The sequence below is a fragment of the Ambystoma mexicanum genome, chromosome 11 (genome assembly GCF_040938575.1).
Source record: "Ambystoma mexicanum isolate Mex_15411 chromosome 11, UKY_AmexF1_1, whole genome shotgun sequence".
Lineage (NCBI taxonomy): Eukaryota > Metazoa > Chordata > Amphibia > Caudata > Ambystomatidae > Ambystoma > Ambystoma mexicanum.
Window position 1 is genome coordinate 1,484,635,289 of NC_090934.1, and position 21,864 is coordinate 1,484,657,152.

A 21,864-nucleotide genomic window follows, 5' to 3' on the forward strand; every position below is an offset into this window, starting at 1 on the left:
ATTTTACAGATAAAAGTTAGGGACCAGTTCACGCTAAAAGGGTGTGGCCACACAATTGATCAGCACTAAAAGTAAGAGGATCCAGGTGAGTAACAGGAAAAGAGGTAGTAAGAGCGGTCCAGAATTAACAGTGGCGGTAAACCCACCACCACTGTTAATTCCGGACCGCTCATCCCGAGTCCTGCAGGCGGGAGGTGATCTCGAGTTGAACACCTCCCGCCTGCAGGCGGACGTGGAAACACCAGCACCATCACGAGATGGTGCCGGTGTTTCCACTTCCCCATTCCCATTGTGTCCTATGGGACTCAATGGGAATGGGGATTTACACCATTCCGCCTCTGGGATTTCCAGGACACCAGGGTCGTAATGCCCTGGTATTTCCGGGAGTCACGGAGGCGGAATGGTAATACGAGTCCGGTGGTAACCAGGTGGTTTTACCGCCGCGGTTACCGCCAGACTCGTAATGAGGCCCAATGTCTTCAAGTATTTCACTGTTTTTCCCAAGATACGGTGCAATCTGGTGTGGAAAGAATAGGAAATAGATGACAGCAGGGCCTTTCAGACAACCACAGAAAACAGAAGTCAAATTGAAGGTGAGTAATTATTTTTTGTGTTGATGTGATAGGGGTAAGCAATTATTAGAAGATGCAAACATTGTTGTGTATGATAAAAAATGAAAGCACATAGTAAGAATTGGTGCCATAGTCTCGAAAAACAGGGGTAGGCTATATTAAGTTAGGCAGGGACGGTGTGCAGCAAAACGCCTCTGTTTTGTCTTCATAGGATGAACGCAAAGCACAAGCAAAGGCCATGGTCCAACCAAAGACAAGAACAAAAAAGGAAGAATGGCTGCTAAGGAGCAAGTATTTACTGCTGAGCTGAAGCAAAACTTGCAGCTAACCAGGAAGCACTTGCAGCTAACCAGGAAGCATGTGCAGCTAAAACGATCAAGGAACCAAGCCCAAACTAAGTATCCTGCGGGGTGGTTGGAAAATAGTTGTTTATGTGCACCAACAAGTAGGGGAGAATGATCCAGAAAGTATTTTTTGATAGCAGAAAAGGAGGAAAGGGTTGAAATTGGAAAGAAAACTTGACCCCTTGCCAGTGCCCGAATGACTTTTGCTCCTATTTTGACTTTCTACAGACAACGGGGATCCCCAAGGACGTTTCTGTCATCTGCTACGGATGTGCCTAGAAGACCAGAAAAGAAGAAGATGTCTTTCTTTAATTGGTATTTTTGTCTCCTTAGGGTTGCATGTGTCACCCTCAAGGGAAAAATGTGCCCTATGTATGACAAACTGTTCTATTTTTAAACAAACTCAGGTTCTAGCCGGCTGACACAGAGCGAAAGATGTGGGTGTATTTTGTTCATGAGGAAGGAATGACCCATAAAAAAGAAATGTTTAAATGAAAATGTCTTATAGTTTCTCTAGGAGGCAGGGGTGTCCAATAAGAGGGAATGTCTCGCGATATTTTAGGAGGTAGGTTATGAGAGCTGGAATGTGTGTCACAGGTTTCCCCCTTTCTCACCTGTTTTCGTTGCCTGATGACTTCTTTAGGAAGTCGTGTGGTTCGGGCCTTATACAAACCCGCTCGGCCGTCCTCGGCTTCCAGTGTTCATTCAGCTTCGATGTCTGGGATCAAGGGAAAACTCCAGGAAATTCAGAAAAGGGATATGGAGCAGGCACAGGTGGTGCAGGGATTCCGGGTAAGGCTGGATAAGAAGGAGGGAAGGTAGATTGGAAGAAGGGGTTCCAGGAACCAGGAAAAAACAGAATAATATAAGGGAGAGTATGGAGCACACGTCTGGTCACAGCTAGCAACAGCATTGAGATGTGCAGGGCCGCGGGGGTGTGGCCTCTTTATAGAGCATGCTGCGTAGAACGTGAAGACTGGTGAGCAGCGTTCTGAGCTTGCAGCCATGTTGGTAGTATTATGGAGTGTAATCCCTGACGTGTCAGGGACCAGGAAGCCCAGAAAGGGCGAGTTTGATGGTTCATGACAGCAAGCCTCCTCCGAAAACCCATCCCGCCGGGTTTGATCGGGTGTATGAGATGGAACCTTCTGAGTAACCTGGGGGCATTTAAGTTTGAGATAGGTTCCCAAGTCCGTTCACTGGCGGGATATCCTTTCCATTCCACCAGGTACTGGAGTTGGCCACGTCTATATCTGGAATCACAAATTCTGGAGACCTCATACTCCAATTGGTCATTGACGAGCACTGGGTTAGGCCGGAGGTTCTTTTGAGAGGTCTGGACGTATGGCTTTATTAAGGATGTATGAAAGACTGGGTGGATTTTCTTCCAGGAGTCTGTTAATTTGAGTCGAAAGGCCACTGGGTTGATGATTTCCTTTATAGGAAAAGGCCCATAATACCGGGGAGCCAATTTATTTGGTTGCAGATGCCGTGGCAGCAGCTTCGAGGATAGCCATACTTTATCCCCTATTGTGTAGGAAGGACTCGGTCTTCTTTTGGAGTCCCCATACAGCTTGGTCTGGGTCCTGGCCTTCTCTAATTGTTCTTTGGCCTCTCTTTGTACATTAATGAGTGTTTCAATCCAGGATTCGACTGTGGGAACTGGTGTAGGATGTGGAAGGACAGAAGGTAGAACCGAAGGGTGGAATCCTTGGCTACAGAAAAAAAGGGCTGGTCTTAATGGCCGAGTGATCCGAATTATTATAAGCAAATTCAGCCACTGGTATTAAAAGGGACCAATCGTCCTGGACCTTGGTAGTGAAGCAACAGAGATATTGTTCCAAGGTTTGGTTTACACGCTCTGTAGCTCTGTTGGTTTGGGGATGATAAACTGAGGAGAGGGCACGTTGAATTCCTAGTATCCAGCAAAGGTGTTTCCAGAACTGAGAAATCTATTGAGGCCCTCTGTCCGATATGATCTTGGAAGGGAGTCCATGTAGTCGGAATATGTGTTCCAGGAAAATTCCAGCAAGTTCTGACGAGGATGGCAGTTTATACAGGGGTGTAAAATGAGCCATATGAGTGAACAAGTCAATGGTGACCATGATGGTTGTGTATCCCCTGGAAGGTGGTAATTCCACAATGAAGTCTGTAGTTATGAATTCCCAAGGCCTTGTTGGTAGTGGAGGTTGCTGTAGTAGGCCCGCCGGTCTTTTGTTGTTGTGTTTGTTTTGATTACAGACACAGCATGCCTGAATGTACAGTTGTACGTCAGCTTTCATTCCGGGCCACCAGAATTGCCTTTGTATTAGTCGGAGGGTATTGGTAATACCACGATGTCCAGAGTAAAGGGTATCGTGACAGAGGTTTATTATCCTTTGTTGTAGTTTTTGTGTTGGGATGACCAAGGCGTTATCTTTGAACAAGTATCCATGTTTAGTCTTCAAATTCCACTGGTTCTTGCTCGAGATGTCTTTCCAGAGCTCCGAGGATTGAGTTTGCATGCGAACTTCATCTAGGAGACTGATTGCCTGAGCTACAAATATTGTATGGGGAAACATCTTAGGAAATGTTCGGTCTTCAGGGGGTTCATAGTCAGGACACCGAGACAGGGCGTCAGCGATTATATTTTGTGTTCCAAGAACATGGTGAATCTGGAACTGGTATTGGGCAGAGAATAAGGCCCAACGGGCTTGACAGCTGTTCCTGCATTCCAGGGCCTGTAATACTTGGAGATTTCGTTGGTCCGTACAAACCTGGACAGGATGTTTAGCTCCTAGAAGTAAATGACGCCACTCAGTGAAGGCTTGACGGATGGCTAGCAGTTCCTTTTCTAAAAACGAGTAATGAGTTTCACTGGGGGTCAATGTCTGTGAAAGATAGGCAATAGGATGTTCCAGTCCGTCATCGAGTTCCTGTTTCAAAACTGCTCCAATGGCATAGTCAGAGGCATCTGTTTCCACTAGGAAGGGTCAATTTATAACAGGTTGAGCCAGGATGGGGGCTTGTGTAAACTCTGTTTTCAAGCGTTGGAAGGCCTTCTCCTGGACTGATGTCCAATGAAAGGGAGTATCTTTCTTCAACAAGGCAATAATCAGTTGAACAATCTCGGAGAAGGATGGTATGAACTTCCGATAGAAATTAGCTAGGCCCAGGAAAGACTGGATCTGTTTTACGGTGGTCGGAGTTGGCCAGGATAGTATGGCCTTAACCTTGGATTGATCCATTCCTATGCCGTCTGGGCTAAGGACAAATCCTAGATAGTGAACAGTGGAAACATGAAAAAGGCACTTCTCGGGTTTTGCTAGGAGCTTGTGTTCACGTAGCCGTTGTAATACTGCCTTAACATGTCCTTCATGCTTGAGAGGATCCTTAGAGAATATCAAAATATCATCCAGGTAGACAATGACGAAAAGAAACAGCATATCCAAAAACACCCGATCCATAAAGCGTTGGAAGATCGCCAGAGCATTAGCGAGTCCAATGGGCATGACCAAGTATTCATAATGACCAAAGGGCCTTCTGAAGGCTGTCTTCCATTTGTCTCCTTCCCTAATATGGATCAGATGGTAGGCACCCCTGAGATCCAATTTGGTGAATATTACATCTCCTCCTACGGCTTCCAGGATATCTGAGATCAAGGGTAATGGATAACGATCCTTAAGGGTGCACTAATTAAGACCTCGATAATCAAGACAAGGTCTGAGCTCTTTGGTGTCTTTCTTAGGAACATAAAATAGTGAAGCTCCGGCTGTAGACTTGGATGGGCGTATGGTGCCGTTTTCTAGGTTAGTATCTAGGTATTCACGAAGGGGCCTTTTCTCGGGTTCAGACAGAATAAACATCCTTCATAAGGGAATCACAGCTGAAGGTTCGGTTTTAATAGCACAGTCTTCTGGCCTATGGGGTGGTAAGGCTTGGACAATAGCAGAAGAGAACACATCAACATATTCCTGGTAGGCTTTAGGAACCTGGACGATGTTGGAGACCGTAAGAGGACCTTGCTGGGTTGTTGTAACTTCCGATGGTGTCAGAGAGAGATGCAGGAGTAGACAATGAGACATGCAAAATTCGGAACCTAGGAACAGGGAACCTGCTGTCCAATTGATGTATGGATTGTGTTTATGTAGCCAGGGCATTCCCAATACCATTGGATAATGGGCAGATTTTATGATGTCAAACTTTATCTTCTCTCGATGATGGTTTATTGCAAGCTCGATTTCCTTGGTCTGAAGAGTTATAGGTCCAGAAGAGAGGGGTCTCCCATCAATTGCTTATATGGGTTGCAAGGTATTCCGGGATTCGTACGGAATATGATGTTTAAGGACCCATTCTTGATCTGTGAATATTCCCATGGCCCCACAGTCCACTAATGCCAGAATGGGGTAGGTTTCCTTCTTGGATGGCGATAGAAAGGCCTGTAAAATTACCAGAGAGTTTTGTCCAGGAGAGTTCAAGGATGGTATAGATGTGGAGCCTACATCTCTCTCCCGAAACTGAGCTCCATCTATGATCGGGAGCTGGCGTTTCCCGAACACCACGGAGGGGCTAATGGACATTCTCTGACTAAATGCTTGTCCGAGGCACAGTACATGCACAAACCAGTATGGATCCTTTGCAACCTTTCTTGGGGGGATATGGGTCCACGGAAGGCCCCTAGTTGCATGGGTTTGGGTTCGTTTGTAGGAACAGAAGTATCTTCGGATTTCGAGGAGGTCTAAGGGGTTCTTCTGGACGGGTGACTTGGTCTTCCTTTTCTCTGCCTTCCTTTCCTGGATGCGAAAATCAATCTGTAGAGCAAGATCCATAAGTGCCTGGTAAGAACTTGGATGTGCCATCCTGGCTAATTCATCCTTTATATCTTCATTTAGCCCTCTTCGAAAGAGAGTGAAGCAAGCTTCAGAAGGCCAACCCGCTTCTTTAGCCAGTTGCTTGAATCGAGTCACATAAGTGAGCATGTCCTGAGAGCCTTGCAGGAAATCGAGTAAATGTTCTTGAGCACTAAAGACCTGTTCTGGGCGGTCAAACATGGTTTTAAATGCTTGAATGAATCTGTCATAATCATCCAAGAGGGAATCTCCGGAATTAACTAATGGTGTGGCCCAGGCTTATGCATTCCCGGAAAGGTGTGAAATAATAAAGGCCACTTTAGCCCTGGAGGTGGAGAAATAATAAGGTTTAAAGGTAAAGTGGACCAAACATGAATCCAGGAATCCACAGAGGGTTTTTGCAGAGCCATCATATTTGTCAACAATGCCGCCCAATAGCACACTGGGCCTCATTACGACCCAGGCGGTAAGTTACCGCCTGGGTCGTACCTTTACCATCATGGAGTAAACTACGTTTACGCCATGGTGGTTGGCGGACTTACCGCCCCATTCCGAGGTCGGCGGGGCGGTAAGTCCCCAATCCCCATTTACCCTTCCCCATTCCCATTTTTGCCCCATAGGGCATAATGGGAGTGGGGAAGGCGTTAATTACGCCACCGTAAATTACGGTGGCGTAATTAACAACATGGTCCCTTAGCGCCATGGATTTTAACACCTGCTAAAAGCAGGTGTTAAATCTGCCATGGCGCTAAGGGACCTCGGAATCAGGCGGTAAGGGTCGGCGCTATTTACGCCGCCGTAAACCCCTTACCGCCTGGGTCCTAATGAGGCCCACTGTCTTTTGTGGCAGAGTCACGGGATAGTACCATTTGTTTTAACGCAGCGTTCTCAGCTTTCAGGTTTTGTACTTCGGTCGTTAGTTCTTGCATGCCGCGCATAAGATCCTGGATGGCCGCCTCCATGTCTGTATCGACTTCGGTCAGGTGGCGTCTTAATCTGTCACAGGTTTCCCCCTTTCTCACCTGTTTTCGTTGCCTGATGACTTCTTTAGGAGGAATCTTCTTTCGTATGGTTCGGGTCTTATACAAGCCCGCTCGGCTGTCCTTGGCTTCCAGTGTTTGTTCAGCTTTGATGTCCGGGATCAAGGGAAAACTCCAGGAAATTCAGAAAAAGGATATGGAGCACGCGAAGGCGGTTCAGGGATTACGGGAAAGGCTGGATAAGAAGGAGGGAAAGTAGATTGGAAGAAGGGGTTCCAGGAACCAGGAAACAACAGAATAATACAAGGGAGAGTACAGAGCCCATGTCCGGTCACAGCTAGCAGCAGCGTTGAGACGTGCGGGGCCACAGGGGTGTGGCCTCTTTATAGAGCACGCTGCATAGAACGTGAAGACTGGTGAGCAGCGTTCTGAGCTTGCAGCCATTATGGAGTGTAATCCCCGATGTGTCAGGGACCAGGAGGCCCAGAAGGGGTGAGTTCGATGGTTCATGACAATGTGAATAGGAGGGGTTTTAAGGAAATGGTTTGGTAGGAAATGTGTTAAATAGAAGAGACATGCTTATTTTATAAAAGAAACTCATTGAGTTTATATTACAGGTATATATCGAGGGACCTGTATGCCTTGGGAAATTAATGTCGAACCGTGTGAGGAAAGAGGGAGGTCGTAGAGAAACTCAGTGAAAGCCTGATGCAAAGTGATCGTCTGAATTGTGTCTGCAAAAGACTCCCCCAAACCTGTGTCCCCATGCTTAAACATCCCCTCTTTTGGACTCATTTGAACAATGTATTTATTGAAAGAGAGACACTTGAGTTAAAAGGAACTCTTTGTGAAAAAGAAAAAAAAGACAATTGACTCCTGGTCTAAACAACAAAGAACCTGGGAGACTGACTGTGAAAACAGCTCAAAAGAAAGGACAAAGGCGACAGGACAGAGACGGTCCACAGATGCCAAACTAAGACGAGTAAAGTGGAAGATACGGAAGAAGAAAGAGTGTGGAACAAGAGGGAAAGATACAGTTTGAAACTTTATATGTATGCATGGGCCGAAGAAGAAGATGAAGGAGAGATTATATTTTGTTGGGGTGGGAGTTGCAGTCAAGATATGACATACGAAGAGACAATGGGTGAATGGGTTATCTAAAAGCTTGACCAACCTCTCGAGGGAAATTATTTAAGCCATATAGTTAGTTTAAAGCAAATGGAGAAAGCAAATGGGGCTTAAAGGGAAGAAGATAAAAATAGTTTAGAGACACAAACGCTTTATTTTAAGAATAACAATGCTTTAGTTTGTGACAAATTGTAGAATTGTGATAGGATGTTTTTTAGATAAGTATCAAGGAGGGTGGACATGGATATAGTTGAAAGTCTGTTTTAACAACCAAGAACTTTCAAGACAGGGAAGTGTAATGGAGGTGCCGAAATGAAGATGAGGTATCAACAACTGAATGCAGTAGAGGGTACCCCCCATGGTGTTATATTTATAAAGTCGAAAATGCTTTTATCATGGTTTAGTGTGTAGGCAAGGTACAGAATGTATACTATAAAAATTGAACAGGAAAATGATTACGTTTTTACTATGCCCAGACAGAAAAGAACTTTACCATTTATGTAACCTACAATGCCTTTAACTGACAATGCCTTTATATGAGTAAATAGAATGTATTAAATGAAGCGACTCGCTGCAGACAGTAGCAGCATAAGTTAGCCCAGAGTTGAACAATTCAAGGTCGCAGTGCCCTGAAAAAAACAGATAAGCAGTCTGAAACCAGACAGTTAATTAGGCCATGTCTGAAATTTTAGCCAAGGAAAGCTGCTGCATGACCATATTTGGGGTAGTGTGGCCCGGAAAATCGTAGGATGTGTGCCAGAATGTATTTCATTTTGAAGGTTTAAACAGATAAGGAAAAATTGCCTTGTGCACGAGTATATTCAATGAAGAGTTTTGCCTTGACATGTTTAGAAAAGGGAGGGGGCTCGACTCTTTTGCTCTGAAAAGTATAAAAGAAAGCTCAGTTTTCAGAATGGAGCAGGGGTTTGTTTACTTGACAACGATGCTGTTTGTGTCAGTCTGCTGTGTATAAAACCTGAAGGGCCTCATTACACGGTAGGCGGTAACCATGGCGCTATTAGCGCCATGGTTGCCGCCGGTATTTTACCGTGTCCGCCTTGGTGGATGGCGGAATTACCGCCCTGCTCCAAGGCGAGCAGGGGGGGTAATTCCCCAATCACCAAGGCACTTCCCCATTCCCATTTTTGCTCCCATAGGGCATAATGGGAATGGGGAAGGAGCTAATTACGGTACTGCATATTGCGGTACCGTAATTAGCACTGAGGTCCCTTTGAGGCACCCTACTTTAACGGCTGGTAAAACGAGCCGTTAAGGTCGGGTCCCGCAAAGGGAACTCATAGTGAGGCGGTAAGGGTTTACCGGTACCAGTGCCCTTACCGGTACCGGTAAACCCTTACCGCCTAACGTGTAATGAGGCCCGAAGTCTTTTGTGAACCTGACTCTGTCTCCCTGCCTGATGCTTGAAATACTTTGCTGAAATGCCACAGAGCCCTACAGAGCAACAGAGGACCCCAGAACGTCCAGGAGAGCCTGATAGGATGGAAGAGGTGAAGAAAAGCACGATCGGGGTCTTAGCACCTCATCTACAAGTTTACATTGGATGGGCTCTCTGTTACTCAAGACGACCTGTGTTATAGACCTGCCTTTGTTAAAAAGAAACTGTTTGAAAATGACTTGATCTGCATTAGACCAACTAAAGCAGGACTCTACTTTTGCGGAATACGCAAAATGTACACGCAAGAGAATCCCGTGCTGCCCTAACATCTTTATTTTTCCTTCTTCATCCATAAGAACTTATATTAGATTTAAATTGAACCAGTTTCGTACAAAAGAGCAATGCAGATACTGGGCAGATAGGCCATTGGCAATGCGGCAGTTGAAATGTAGGTTTTCCAAATGCATTGAACCATATGAAACCCTGAAGCTTTTGGTGCTTGAATGCTCGCAGTTTAAAATACCACGAACTTTGTTTTTGATGACATTTGTTAATCCTGAATGTGTAGATAGTACTGTATTTTTATGGGATAGAATGATTAATGGTTCCCATTATCCATTAATTTTTGCGCTAGTTCTCTTTTTAAAGGTGTTTGAAAAAGAATTTGCATTATTTGAAAGTGATGATGTAACACAAACAAGATGAAAAGAAAGGAAGAAAGGAAAGGAAGAGAGAAAAGAAGAAAGAAAAAGATTTTTATTTATTTTTTTAAGTTTTTAATATGGATATCTAATGAGTGTTTTCACTATTTTGTGATTAGTGATGTATTATGAATATATTGTATGGTTGGAATAATTGTATCGTAAAGTATTGTTGTGACATAAGTAGAAGATTAATATGATTGGTAAAGGCTTTATTAACCAAACAAATAAATAATATAAAAAAGAAAATAAAACGGAGCAGTTAAACTTTTCTTGAAAGGCATAGATCCGTTAAGACAGCAGCAGTGTCTACTCCACCAAAGCCAGGGCCATTTTCATGGAAATGGACTGTATGAGGGAATGTTCCTGCTGCAGGGGGCACTCAAGGGATGTTCCACATAGCGTGGCCACCCCTTTGGCAGCCCCACATAGAATGGGCACCCCTCTGGCAGCCCCCCTCCCCTTGTGGCTATGCAGGTCACTTCCACTTCAGCTCTGTCACGAGTGGGGGCGGGCGTCCCCAGGGCGGGCATTTCCAGCTAGCCCTGGGTAATGCGTACAAATACGCAGGAGGACTGGAGAACGGCCTCTTTACCAGTCCTGCTCCGTCGAATTCCCATCCACCCGCACCCACTGGTAGGTAGGGGAGCACCGTTTTGTTGAACTAGGGTGTGAGTTATCAAGGCAGGAAAAGATGTGGAGGGTAGAACAGAGGTGGATCGGAGGATCAAGGTGTAAATAGAGGCTTTTGTAAAACGTGTCAATAGTGGATTTCTCAGTTGGGGATTAATTGATCCATTTTTCAAAAAGAGAGCGAGCTGTGAGGGGGTAAAGGGAAATTGTTTCAAATTATTCTGTGCTTCAATTCGTATTCATTTTACATGTTCAGAGTACATCGAGGTGTAAGTGAGTTCAAAGGAACAGGGGTTACATTTCTTGCTTCATGCTGCGTACATTTCAATTCTTTAGCAGAGTGCAGGGTGTGAATAGGAAAAAGGTTTAAAAGACTGGCAGACTTCAATTTGAATATTTTTTCATTTTCAGCGGACATCAAGGTGTAAGCGGGTGCAAAGGACAGGGTTTTAAACTTCTTGTTTCATAGTGTATAGTTGTTCCAATATTCAGCCTAGGGCGGGGTGTGCGTCGGGGAAAAGGTTTAGAAATGCGTGCATGCATCAATTTGAATTCATTTCTACGGTTTCAGCGGAGTTCGAGGTGTAAGTGGGTGAACGGAATTGTGTGAAATTCCTGGCTTTCATTTGTACTAATTGTTCCATTTCTGTCATAGGCGGAGTTAGGGGCAGTCCTAGCCGGGGAGGAGTATGCCGCGGCTTGAACCGTGGACGGTTTCCCAACGGCCGTACTGGAGCCAAAGTCGGACGACAGGCATTGGATCCCTATGACTCCTCACCTTCATGTGCAGTGGCCCGAGGGAGAAGCACTCTATGCACCAATCTGGCGCAAATGTCCGGTGCCTTGCCACATGAATGGAGGCGGCAAGGGGACACCGGAACAGTCAGAAGTTTTGCCCCACTTTGGGCGGCTAGGCGTTTGTGGTATAGATGCTCATGAACCATGATGCTTTGGGGCTGGGGCTGCCCCCTTTGTATTGTATGCTCCAATAAACTGTGATCTGTGTTTCCAAAAAATGTAAACTGTTGTCAGACTATTATTCACTGACTGCTCAGGTTTTGGTTCCCAAGGTATGTCATCCTCACACGACAGGGGGAGGGGGCGCCAATGGGGGCTGGCACCGCCCAGGCCGCACACTGGCTTGTCATGTACAGTCCAGCTTAAAGTGCTTAGAAGCCAAGACTATGGCAGGCGCTACATAAATGCCTCAGAACACAACCCTTCACCAGTCTTAGGAGCCTCAGTCGTGTTCACGTGTGAAGAACATTTTCCTTCCAGTCGTTTTTGGCCGTGACTGGAAACAGTACCCTCAGTTTATGCAGTGATGCCTCATATGAGGCGAGTGTGACGTGAGCAGACGGCTCCGGGAGCCCCCTCCCGCCCACCCTGCAGCCTGCAGTCAGGAGGGAAGAGGTTAACAGGGGACACTGCGCCGTGGGTTCGCTTACTTGCCTCTTCACTTCTGAGACCAGCCCAGTCCCTGTTTCTAATTTAGAAACAGGAGGCGAGGGGCTGATTTAGGGGTGAGTTTGTTCTGTGGTGAGGGCATGTGCTTGGAGAGCGAGGGGTGTTGCAGAGGGTGTGTAACTGCGGGCCCATTGCTTTAGATCTCCTGGGAGCCCCCTTCCTGCTCTGGAAAAGGAAAAAATGCTGTCTTTTCTGTTCCACTTCTGAGGATTCCGGTTTCTGAGTGAACTTCTGGAGGAGCTGCGTGTGGGAAGTTTCGAGGGAGAGATAAGGCGGAGAACTCACTCAGCTGTGCAACCAGAGGTAAGTGCGCGTGGCTGGTGCGTTGAGTTGAGTTCTGGGGGTCTTCTGGCGCAGCACTCACGCAGCTTCTTCTCACGGCATGGAGCCGAGGGAGCGGGGCCGCGTCCCCTGTAGGCCGGTGGGGCCCCGTGGTTTCAAGTCACCCTGCTTTTCCTACCAGAGGTATTTCCGCAGCCACTTGCAGGCAATTGCTCTATGAGCAGATCTGCACCTCTCCACCTTTCCACAGCCACTTGCAGGCAATTGCGCTTGGAGTAGATCTGCACCTCTCATTCTTTCTGCAGCTGCTTGCAGACAATTACGCTGTGAGCAGATCTGTGCCTCTCCAACACCATCCCACAGCAGATTGCAAGCAATTGCGCTATGAGCAGATCTGTGCATTACCAGCTTTCCACAGCCACTTGCAGGCATTTGCACTATTAGCAGAGCTGTGCCACTCCACCTTTCTGCAGCCGCTTGCAGTCAATTGCGCTAGGAGCAGATCTGCGTCCTACACCTTACTGCAGCCGCTTGCAGGTAATTGCATTATGAGAAGATCTGCGCCTCTCCATCTTTCTGCAGCTGCTTGCCAGGCAATTGTGCTGTGAGCAGATTTGCGGTTCTCCACATTTCCGAAGCTGCTTGCAGGCAATTGCACTATGAACTGCTTTACGCCTCTCCAACTTTATACAGCCACTTGCAGGCAATTGAACGGCAAGCAGATCTGCGCCTCTCCACCTTTTGACAGCTGCTTGCAGGCAATTGCACTACGAGCAGATCTGTGTCCCTCCGCACCTATGCAGCCGCTTGCAGGCAATTGCTCTATGAGCAGATGTGTGGCTCTCCACCTTTCTGCAGCTGCTTGCAGGAAATTGCGTTGTGAGAAGATCTGTGCCTCTCCTCCTTTCCACAGCTGCTTGCAGGTAATTGCACTATGAGCAGAGATGTGGCTCTCCACCGTTCTGCAGCTGCTTGCAGGAAATTGCGCTGTAAGCAGATCTGTGCCTCTCCACCTTTCCGCATCCGCTTGCAGGCAATTGGGGCTGTGAGCAGAACTGCACCTCTCCACCTTTCCCCAGCTGCTTGCAATCAATTGCGCTGTGAGCAGATCTGTGTCCTACACCTTACTGCAGCCATTTGCAGGCAATTGCGCAATAAGCAGTACTGCGCCTCTCCACCTCTCTGCAGCTGCTTGCAGGCAAATGCCCTATGACCAGATCTGCGGCTCTCCACCTTTCCTCAGCTGCTTGCAGGCAATTGTGCTATGAGCAGATCGTTGCCTCTCCATCTTTCCGCAGCTGCTTGCAGACAATTGCGCTATGACCAGATCTGCAGCTCTCCACCTTTCCACAGCTGCTTGCAGTCAATTGCGCTGTGAGCAGATCTGTGTCCTACAACTTACTGCAGCCATTTGCAGGCAATTGCGCAATGAGCAGTACTGCACCTCTACACCTCTCTGCAGCTGCTTGCAGGCAATTGCGCTGTGAGCAGTTCTGCCCCTCTCCACCTTTCCGCAGCTGCGTGCAGGCAATTGCGCTGTGAGCAGATCTGTATCCTACATCTTACTGCAGCTGCTTGCAGGCAATTGCGCTATGAGCAGATCTGTGCCTCTCCACCTTTCCGCAGCTGCTTGCAGGCAATTGTGCTATTGGCAGATCTGTGCCTCTCCACCTTTCCGCAGCTACTTACAGGCAATTGCGCTATGATTAGATCTGCTGCTCTCCACCTTTCCACATCTGCTTGCAATCAACTGCGCTATGAGCAGATCTGTGACCTACACCTTACCGCAGCTGCTTGCAGGCAATTGCGCTACGAGCAGATTGGCACCTCTCTGCCTTTCCACAGCGTCTTGCAGGCAATTTCGCTATGAGCTGAGGTGCGCCTCTCCACCTCTCTGCAGCCTCTTGCAGTCAGTTGCGCTATGAGCAGATCTGCGCCTCTACACGTTTTTGCAACCGCTTACTGGCAATTGCACTATGAGCAGATCTGCACCTCTCCACCTTTCTACAGCTGTTGCAGGCATTTGCACTAGGAGCAGAACTGCGCCTCGCCAGCTTCATGCAGCTGCTTGCAGGCACTTTCGTATGAGCAGATCTGTGGCTCTCCACCTTTCCGCAGCTGCTTGCAGGCAATTGCACTAGGAGCAGATCTGTGCCTCTCCACCTTTCTGCAGCCACTTGCAAGCAATTGCACTATGAGCAGGTCTTCGGCTCTCCACCTTTCTGCAGCCGCTTGCAGGCAATTGCACTACGAGCAGATTTGCAGCTCTCCACCTTTCTGCAGTTGCTGCAGGCAATTCTGCTATGAGCAGATCTGCGCCTCTCCACCTTTACACAGCTGCTTGCAGGCAATTGCGCTATGAGCAGATCTGTGCATCTCCGCCTTTCCTCAGCCTCTTGCAGGCAATTTCACCATGAGCTGATCTGCGCCTCTCCACCTTTCCACAGCCACTTGCAGGCAATTGCACCATGAGCAGATCTTTGTCCTTCCACTTTTCTTCAGCAATTGCAGGCAATTACCCTATGAGCAGATCTGCGCCTCTCCACTTCTCGGCAGCCACTTGCAGGCAATTGCACCATGAGCAGATAGGTGTCCTTCCATTTTTCCTCAGCCACTTGCAGGCAATTGCACCATGAGCAGATAGGTGTCCTTCCACTTTTCCTCAGCTGCTTACAGGCAATTGCGCTATGAGCAGATCTGCTCCTCTCCACCTTTCCTCAGCCGCTTTCAGGTAATTGCACTATGAGCAAATCTGCCCCTCTCCACCTTTCCCCAGCTGCTTGCAGTCACTTGCGCTATGAGCAGATCTGCGCCACTACATCTTTCTGCAGTTGCTTGCAGGCAATTGCGCTATGAGCAGATCTGCTCCTCTCCACCTTTCTTCAGCCGCATGCAGGTAATTGCACTATGAGCAAATCTGCCCCTCTCCACCTTTCCCCAGCTGCTTGCAGTCACTTGTGCTATGAGCAGATCTGTGGCTCTCCGCCTTTCTGCAGCCGCTTGCAGGCAATTGCACTATGAGCAAATCTGCCTCTCTCCACCTTGCCCCAGCTGCTTGCAGTCACTTGCGCTATGAGCAGATCTGTGCATCTCCGCCTTTCCGCAGCCTCTTGCAGGCAATTTCACCATGAGCTGATCTGCGCCTCTCCACAGCCTCTTGCAGGCAACTGCACTATAAGCAGATCTGCGCCTCTCCACCTTTCTGCAGCTGCTTGTAGGCAATTGCGCTATGAGCAGATCTGCACCACTCCACCTTTCCGCAGCCACCTGCCACAATTGCACGGTGAGCAGATCTGTGTTTCTCCACCTCTCCCTCAGCCGCTTGCAGGCAATTGTGCTATGAGCAGATCTGCGGTTTTCCACCTTTCTGCAGCCCTTACAGGCAATTGCACTATGAGCAGATCTGTGGCTCTCCACCTCTCTGCAGCTGCTTGCAGGAAATTGCACTGTGAACAGATCTCCGCCTCTCCACCTTTCCGCAGCCGCTTACAGGCAATTGGGCTGTGAGCAGAACTGCACCTCTCCACCTTTCCCCAGCTGCTTGCAATCAATTGTGCTGTGAGCAGATCTGTGCCCAACACCTTACTGCAGCCATTTGCCGGCAATTGCGCAATGAGCCGTACTGCCCGTCTCCACCTCTCTGCAGCTGCTTGCAGGCAATTGCTCTGTGAGCAGATCTGCGGTTTTCCACCTTTCTGCAGCCCTTACAGGCAATTGCACTATGAGCAGATCTGTGGCTCTCCACCTCTCTGCAGCTGCTTGCAGGCAATTGCTCTGTGAGCAGATCTGCCCCTCTCCTCCTTTCCGCAGCCGCTTGCAGACAATTGTGCTGTGAGCAGAACTGCACCTCTCCACCTTTCTGCAGTTGCTGCAGGCAATTCTGCTATCAGCAGATCTGCGCCTCTCCACCTTTCCCCAGCCGCTTGCAGGCAATTGCACTATGAGCAGATCTGCAGCTCTCCACCTTTCTGCAGTTGCTGCAGGCAATACTGCTATGAGCAGATCTGCGCCACTCCACCTTTACACAGCTGCTGGCAGGCAATTGCGCTATGAGCAGATCTGTGCATCTCCGCCTTTCCACAGCCTCTTGCAGGCAACTGCACTATGAGCAGATCTGCGCCTCTCCACCTTTCCGCAGCCATTTGCAGGCAATTGCACCATGAGCAGATCTGTGTCCTTCCACTTTTCTGCAGCTGCTTGCAGGCAATTGTACTATGAGCAGATCTGCGCCACTACATCTTTCTGCAGCCGCTTACTGGCAATTGCACTATGAGCACATCTGCACCTCTCCACCTATCTGCATCTGTTGCCGGCATTTGCGCTAGGAGCAGAACTGCGCCTCGCCAGCTTCATGCAGCTGCTTGCAGGCAATTGCGCTATAAGCAGATCTCTGCCTATCCACCTTTCAGCAGCTGCTTGCAGGCACTTGCACTATGAGCAGATCTGCACCTCTCCACCTTTCTGCAGTTGCTGCAGGCAATTCTGCTATCAGCAGATCTGCGCCTCTCCACCTTTCCCTAGCCGCTTGCAGGCAATTGCACTATGAGCAGATTTGCAGCTCTCCACCTTTCTGCAGTTGCTGCAGGCAATTCTGCTATGAGCAGATCTGCGCCTCTCCACCTTTCCCCAGCCGCTTGCAGGCAATTGCACTATGAGCAGATCTGCAGCTTTCCACCTTTCTGCAGTTGCTGCAGGCAATTCTGCTATGAGCAGATCTGCGCCACTCCACCTTTACACAGCTGCTTGCAGGCAATTGAGCTATCAGTAGATCTGTGTATCTGCGCCTTTCCTCAGCCTCTTGCAGGCAATTTCACCATGAGCTGATGTGTGCCTCTCCACCTTTACACAGCCTCTTGCAGGCAACTGCACTATGAGCAGATCTGCGCCTCTCCACCTTTCCGCAGCCACTTGCAGGCAATTGCACCATGAGCAGATCTGCTCCTCTCAACCTTTCCCCAGCTGCTTGCAGGCAATTGTACTATGAGCAGATCTGCGCCACTACATCTTTCTGCAGCCGCTTGCTGGCAATTGCACTATGAGCACATCTGCAGCTGCTTGCAGGCACTTGCACTATGAGCAGATCTGTGCCTCTCCACCATTCTGCAGCTGCTTGCAGGTAATTGCACTATGAGCAAATCTGCCCCTCTCCACCTTTCCTCCGCCGCTTGCAGGTAATTGCACTATGAGCAAATCTGCCCCTCTCCACCTTTCCCCAGCTGCTTGCAGTCGCGCTATGAGCAGATCTGTGCATCTCCCCCTTTCCGCAGCCTCTTGCAGGCAATTTCACTATAAGCAGATCTGCGCCTCTCCACCTTTCAGCAGCTGCTTGCAGGCACTTGCACTATGAGCAGATCCTCGGCTCTCCAACTCTCTGCAGTCGCTTGCAGGCAATTCTGCTATGAGCAGATCTGTGCGTCTTCACCTTTACGCAGCTGCTTGCAGTCAACTGCGCTATGAGCAGATCTGCTGCTCTCCACCTTTCCACATCTGCTTGCAGTCAACTGCGCTATGAGCAGATCTGCGTCCTACACCTTACCGTAGCTGCTTGCAGGCAATTGCGCTTTGAGCAGATCTGCGCCTCTCCACCTTTCTTCGGCTGTTTGCAGGCAACTGCGCTATGAGCAGATCTGTGCCTCTCCACCTTTCTGCAGCCACTTGCTGGCAATTGCTTGCTCTAAAAGCAGATCTGCACCTCTCCACCTTTCCGCAGCTACTTGCAAGCAATTGTACTATGAGCAGATCTCCGCCTCTCCACCTTTCTGCCGCTGCTGCAGGCATTTGCACTATGAGCAGACCTGCTCCTCTCCACATTTCCACTGCTGCTTGCAGACAATTGCGTTATGAGCAGATCTCCACCTCTCCACCTTTCTGCAGCTGGTTGCAGGCATTTGCACTATGGGCAGACCTGCTCCTCTCCACCTTTTCCCAGCTACTTACAGGCAATTGCACTATGAGCAGATCTGTGCCTCTCCAACATTTTGCAGCTGTTGCAGGCATTTGCACTAGGAGCAGAACTGCGCCTCGCCAGCTTCATGCAGGTGCTTGCAGGCAATTTCGCTATGAGCAGATCTGTGGCTCTCCACCTTTCTGCAGCCGCTTGCAGGCAATTGCACTATGAGCAAATCTGCGCCTCTCCACCTTTCCCCAGCCGCTTGCAGGCAATTGCACTATGAGCAGATCTGCAGCTTTCCACCTTTCTGCAGTTGCTGCAGGCAATTGCGCTATGAGCAGATCTGTGCATCTCCGCCTTTCCTCAGCCTCTTGCAGGCAATTTATCATGAGCTGATCTGGGCCTCTCCACCTTTCCACAGCCTCTTGCAGGCAACTGCACTATGAGCAGATCTGCGCCTCTCCACCTTTCCACAGCCACTTGCAGGCTATTGCACCATGAGCAGATCTGTGTCCTTCCACTTTTCTTCAGCCAAGTGCAGACAATTGCTCTATGAGCAGATTTGCGCCTCTAAACCTTTCCACAGCCGCTTACTGGCTGGCAATTGCTCTATGAGCAGATCTGCCCCTCTCCACCCTTCTGCAGCTGTTGCAGACAATTGCGCTATTAGCAGAACTGCGCATCGCTAGCTTTCCACATCCGCTTGCAGGCAATTACCCTATGAGCAGATCTGCGCCTCTCCACCTCTCGGCAGCCACTTGTAGGCAATTGCACCATGAGCAGATATGTGTCCTTCCACTTTTCTGCAGCTGCTTGCAGGCATTTGCACTATGAGCAGATCTGCGCCACTACATCTTTCTGCAGCCGCTTACTGGCAATTGCACTATGAGCACATCTGCACCTCTCCACCTTTCTGCATCTGTTGCCGGCATTTGCGCTAGGAGCAGAACTGCGCCTCGCCAGCTTCATGCAGCTGCTTGCAGACAATTGCACTATAAGCAGATCTGTGCCTCTCCACCTTTCAGCAGCTGCCTGCAGGCACTTGCACTATGAGCAGATCTGTGGCTCTCTGCCTTTCCGCAGCCTCTTGCAGGCAATTGCACTATGAGCAAATCTGCCTCTCTCCACCTTTCCCCAGCTGCTTGCAGTCACTTGCGCTATGAGCAGATCCTCGGCTCTCCAACTCTCTGCAGCCGTTTGCAGGCAATTATGCTATGATCAGATCTGTGGCTCTCCACCTTTCTGCAGCTGCTTGCAGGCAATTGCGCTACGAGCAGATCTGCGCCTCTCCACCTTTCCACAGCCTCTTGCAGGCAATTTCACTATGAGCTGATCTGCACCACTCCACCTCTCTACAGCCTCTTGCAGGCAATTGCACTATGAGCAAATCTGCGCCTCTCCAACATTCCCCAGCTGCTTGGAGGCAATTGCGCTACGAGCAGATCTGCGCCTCTCCACCTTTCCACAGCCTCTTGCAGGCAATTTCACTATGAGCTGATCTGCACCACTCCACCTCTCTACAGCCTCTTGCAGGCAATTGCACTATGAGCAAATCTGCGCCTCTCCAACATTCCCCAGCTGCTTGGAGGCAATTGCACTATGAGCAGATCTGCGACTCTCCACCTCTCTGCAGTCGCTTGCATGCAATTCTGCTATTTGCAGATCTGTGCCTCTCCAACTTTCTGCAGCTGCTTGCAGGCAATTGCGCTACGAGCAGATTGGCACCTCTCTGCCTTTCCACAACGTCTTGCAGGCAATTTCGCTATGAGCTGATGTGCGCCTCTCCAACTTTCTGCAGCCTCTTGCAGGCAGTTGCGCTATGAGCAGATATGCACCTCTACACGTTTTCGTAGCGCTTACTGGCAATTGCACTATGAGCAGATCTGCGCCTCTCCACCTTTCCCCAGCTGCTTGCAGGCAACTGCACTATGAGCAGATCTGCAGCTCTCCACCTTTCTGCAGCCTCTTGCAGGCAATATCACCATGAGCTGATCTGCGCCTCTGTATCTCTCCACAGCCTCTTGCAGGCAATTGCACCATGAGCAGATCTGTGTCCTTCCACTTTTCTTCAGCCAATTGCAGACAATTGCTATATGAGAAGATTTGCGCCTCTACACCTTTCCGCAGCTGCTTACTGGCAATTGCGCTATGAGCAGATCTGCACCTCTCCACCTTTCTGCAGCTGCTTGCAGGCTATTGCACTATGAGCAAATCTGCTCCTCTCCACCTTTCCCCAGCCGCTTGCAGGCACTTGAGCTATCAGCAGATCTGTGCATCTCCACCTTTCCGCAGCCTCTTGCAGGCAATTTCACCATGAGCTGATCTGCGCCTCTCCACCTTTCTGCAGCCGTTTGCAGGCAATTGCCCTATGAGCAGATCTGTGCCTCTCCACCTTTCCGCATCCGCTTGCAGACAATTGCCCTATGAGCAGATCTGCGCCTCTCCACCTCTCGGCAGCCTCTTGCAGGCAATTGCACTATGAGCAGAACTGCGCCTCTCCACTTTTATGCAGCCACTTGCAGGCAATTGCACCATGAGCAGATATGTGTCCTTCCACTTTTCTGCAGCTGCTTGCAGGCATTTGCACTACGAGCAGATCTGCCCCTCTCCACCTTTCTGCAGCCATTTGCAGGCAATTGCGCTATGAGCAGATCTGCACCTCTCCACCTTTCTGCAGCCATTTGCAGGCAATTGCGCTATGAGCAGATCTGCACCTCTCCACCTTTCCGCAGCCACTTGCAGGCAATTGCGCTATGAGCAGATCTGCACCTCTCCACCTTTCTGCAGCCATTTGCAGGCAATTGCACCATGAGCAGATCTCTGTCCTTCCACTTTTCTTTAGCCGATTGCAGGGCTATCTTGGAAGCACCTGCTCAGGACAGTCTGTGTATAATAGGCCATTATTGGTGGTCATTGCCATGCCAGATGTGGGACTGTGACTGGTGACTGAGAGCACCTCGCACATCCATCAGGCCTATCTTGGAGGCACCTGCTCAGGACTGCTGGTGTATAATAGGCTTGGTGAATGTATTTAAAGTGCAGCAGTTTATTCCGACTATTCAGGGCTACTCTTTTCATCCGACTATAGCAATACCACCAAATCGCCTCCAGTATCAGGTGGTCCAATGTTTCTTCCCATTATAGGTGTACTCTAGCTGTGCAGCCCACCTTTCTCTCAATACCATAGCAAATATCTCAGACACCATTCTCCCCGTGCCAGCTGCTTCTATAGAAAAGTGCAGTAGGGGGGAAACCTCCACAGGTATGGGAAGGGTAGGGAACATCTCTTTCAAGGTGTGTCTAAGTCTAGAGTACAAAAATAGCCAGAAGGGCAGTTCCCTACAGATGGGAGCAAACTACGACCATCAAATAATAACAATGCAGTCCTTGTGGAGTCTTGCCAAATAGGGCCTATACTAAAAAACCTATTGACAATCCCTACCGCTAATTTGCAAATAGTGTGGGAAACAATGTAACAAAAAAGAAAGGAGTGTTCACAAAATGATATGTCAGGATGCTCAGGCCGAGGCTTCCCTTCCCCACGTTTTGTGCGCGGGGCAAGGCGGGTCACTCGATCAAAGCACACACTCTGGCTTCTGTGGGTGACTCACGGTTCACCCCAGAACCCCCTCAGATGGGCTC

The 21,864-nt window shown here is 49.0% G+C and overlaps 1 protein-coding gene and 1 long non-coding RNA gene across 5 annotated transcripts in view; both read left to right on the forward strand.

Moving 5' to 3' along the window:
* The first annotated feature begins 10,509 nt into the window (after positions 1 to 10,509).
* On the forward strand, positions 10,510 to 11,605 carry LOC138504625 (uncharacterized). Its single transcript, XR_011279873.1, has 2 exons — positions 10,510 to 10,586; positions 11,239 to 11,605. It is a non-coding gene; the product is annotated as an uncharacterized lncRNA (long non-coding RNA).
* Positions 11,606 to 11,972: 367 nt separating this feature from the next.
* Positions 11,973 to 21,864, forward strand: part of LOC138504626 (aminopeptidase N-like) — a 554,696-nt gene continuing 544,804 nt past the window's right edge. For 2 of the 4 annotated variants that reach the window (XR_011279874.1, XM_069625220.1), the window contains exon 1: positions 11,973 to 12,106. The gene's annotated coding sequence lies outside the window, so the exon portion shown is untranslated. Of the gene's footprint in view, positions 12,354 to 21,864 lie in introns of all 4 variants that reach the window. The other 2 variants (XM_069625223.1, XM_069625222.1) reach the window with 2 other exon arrangements.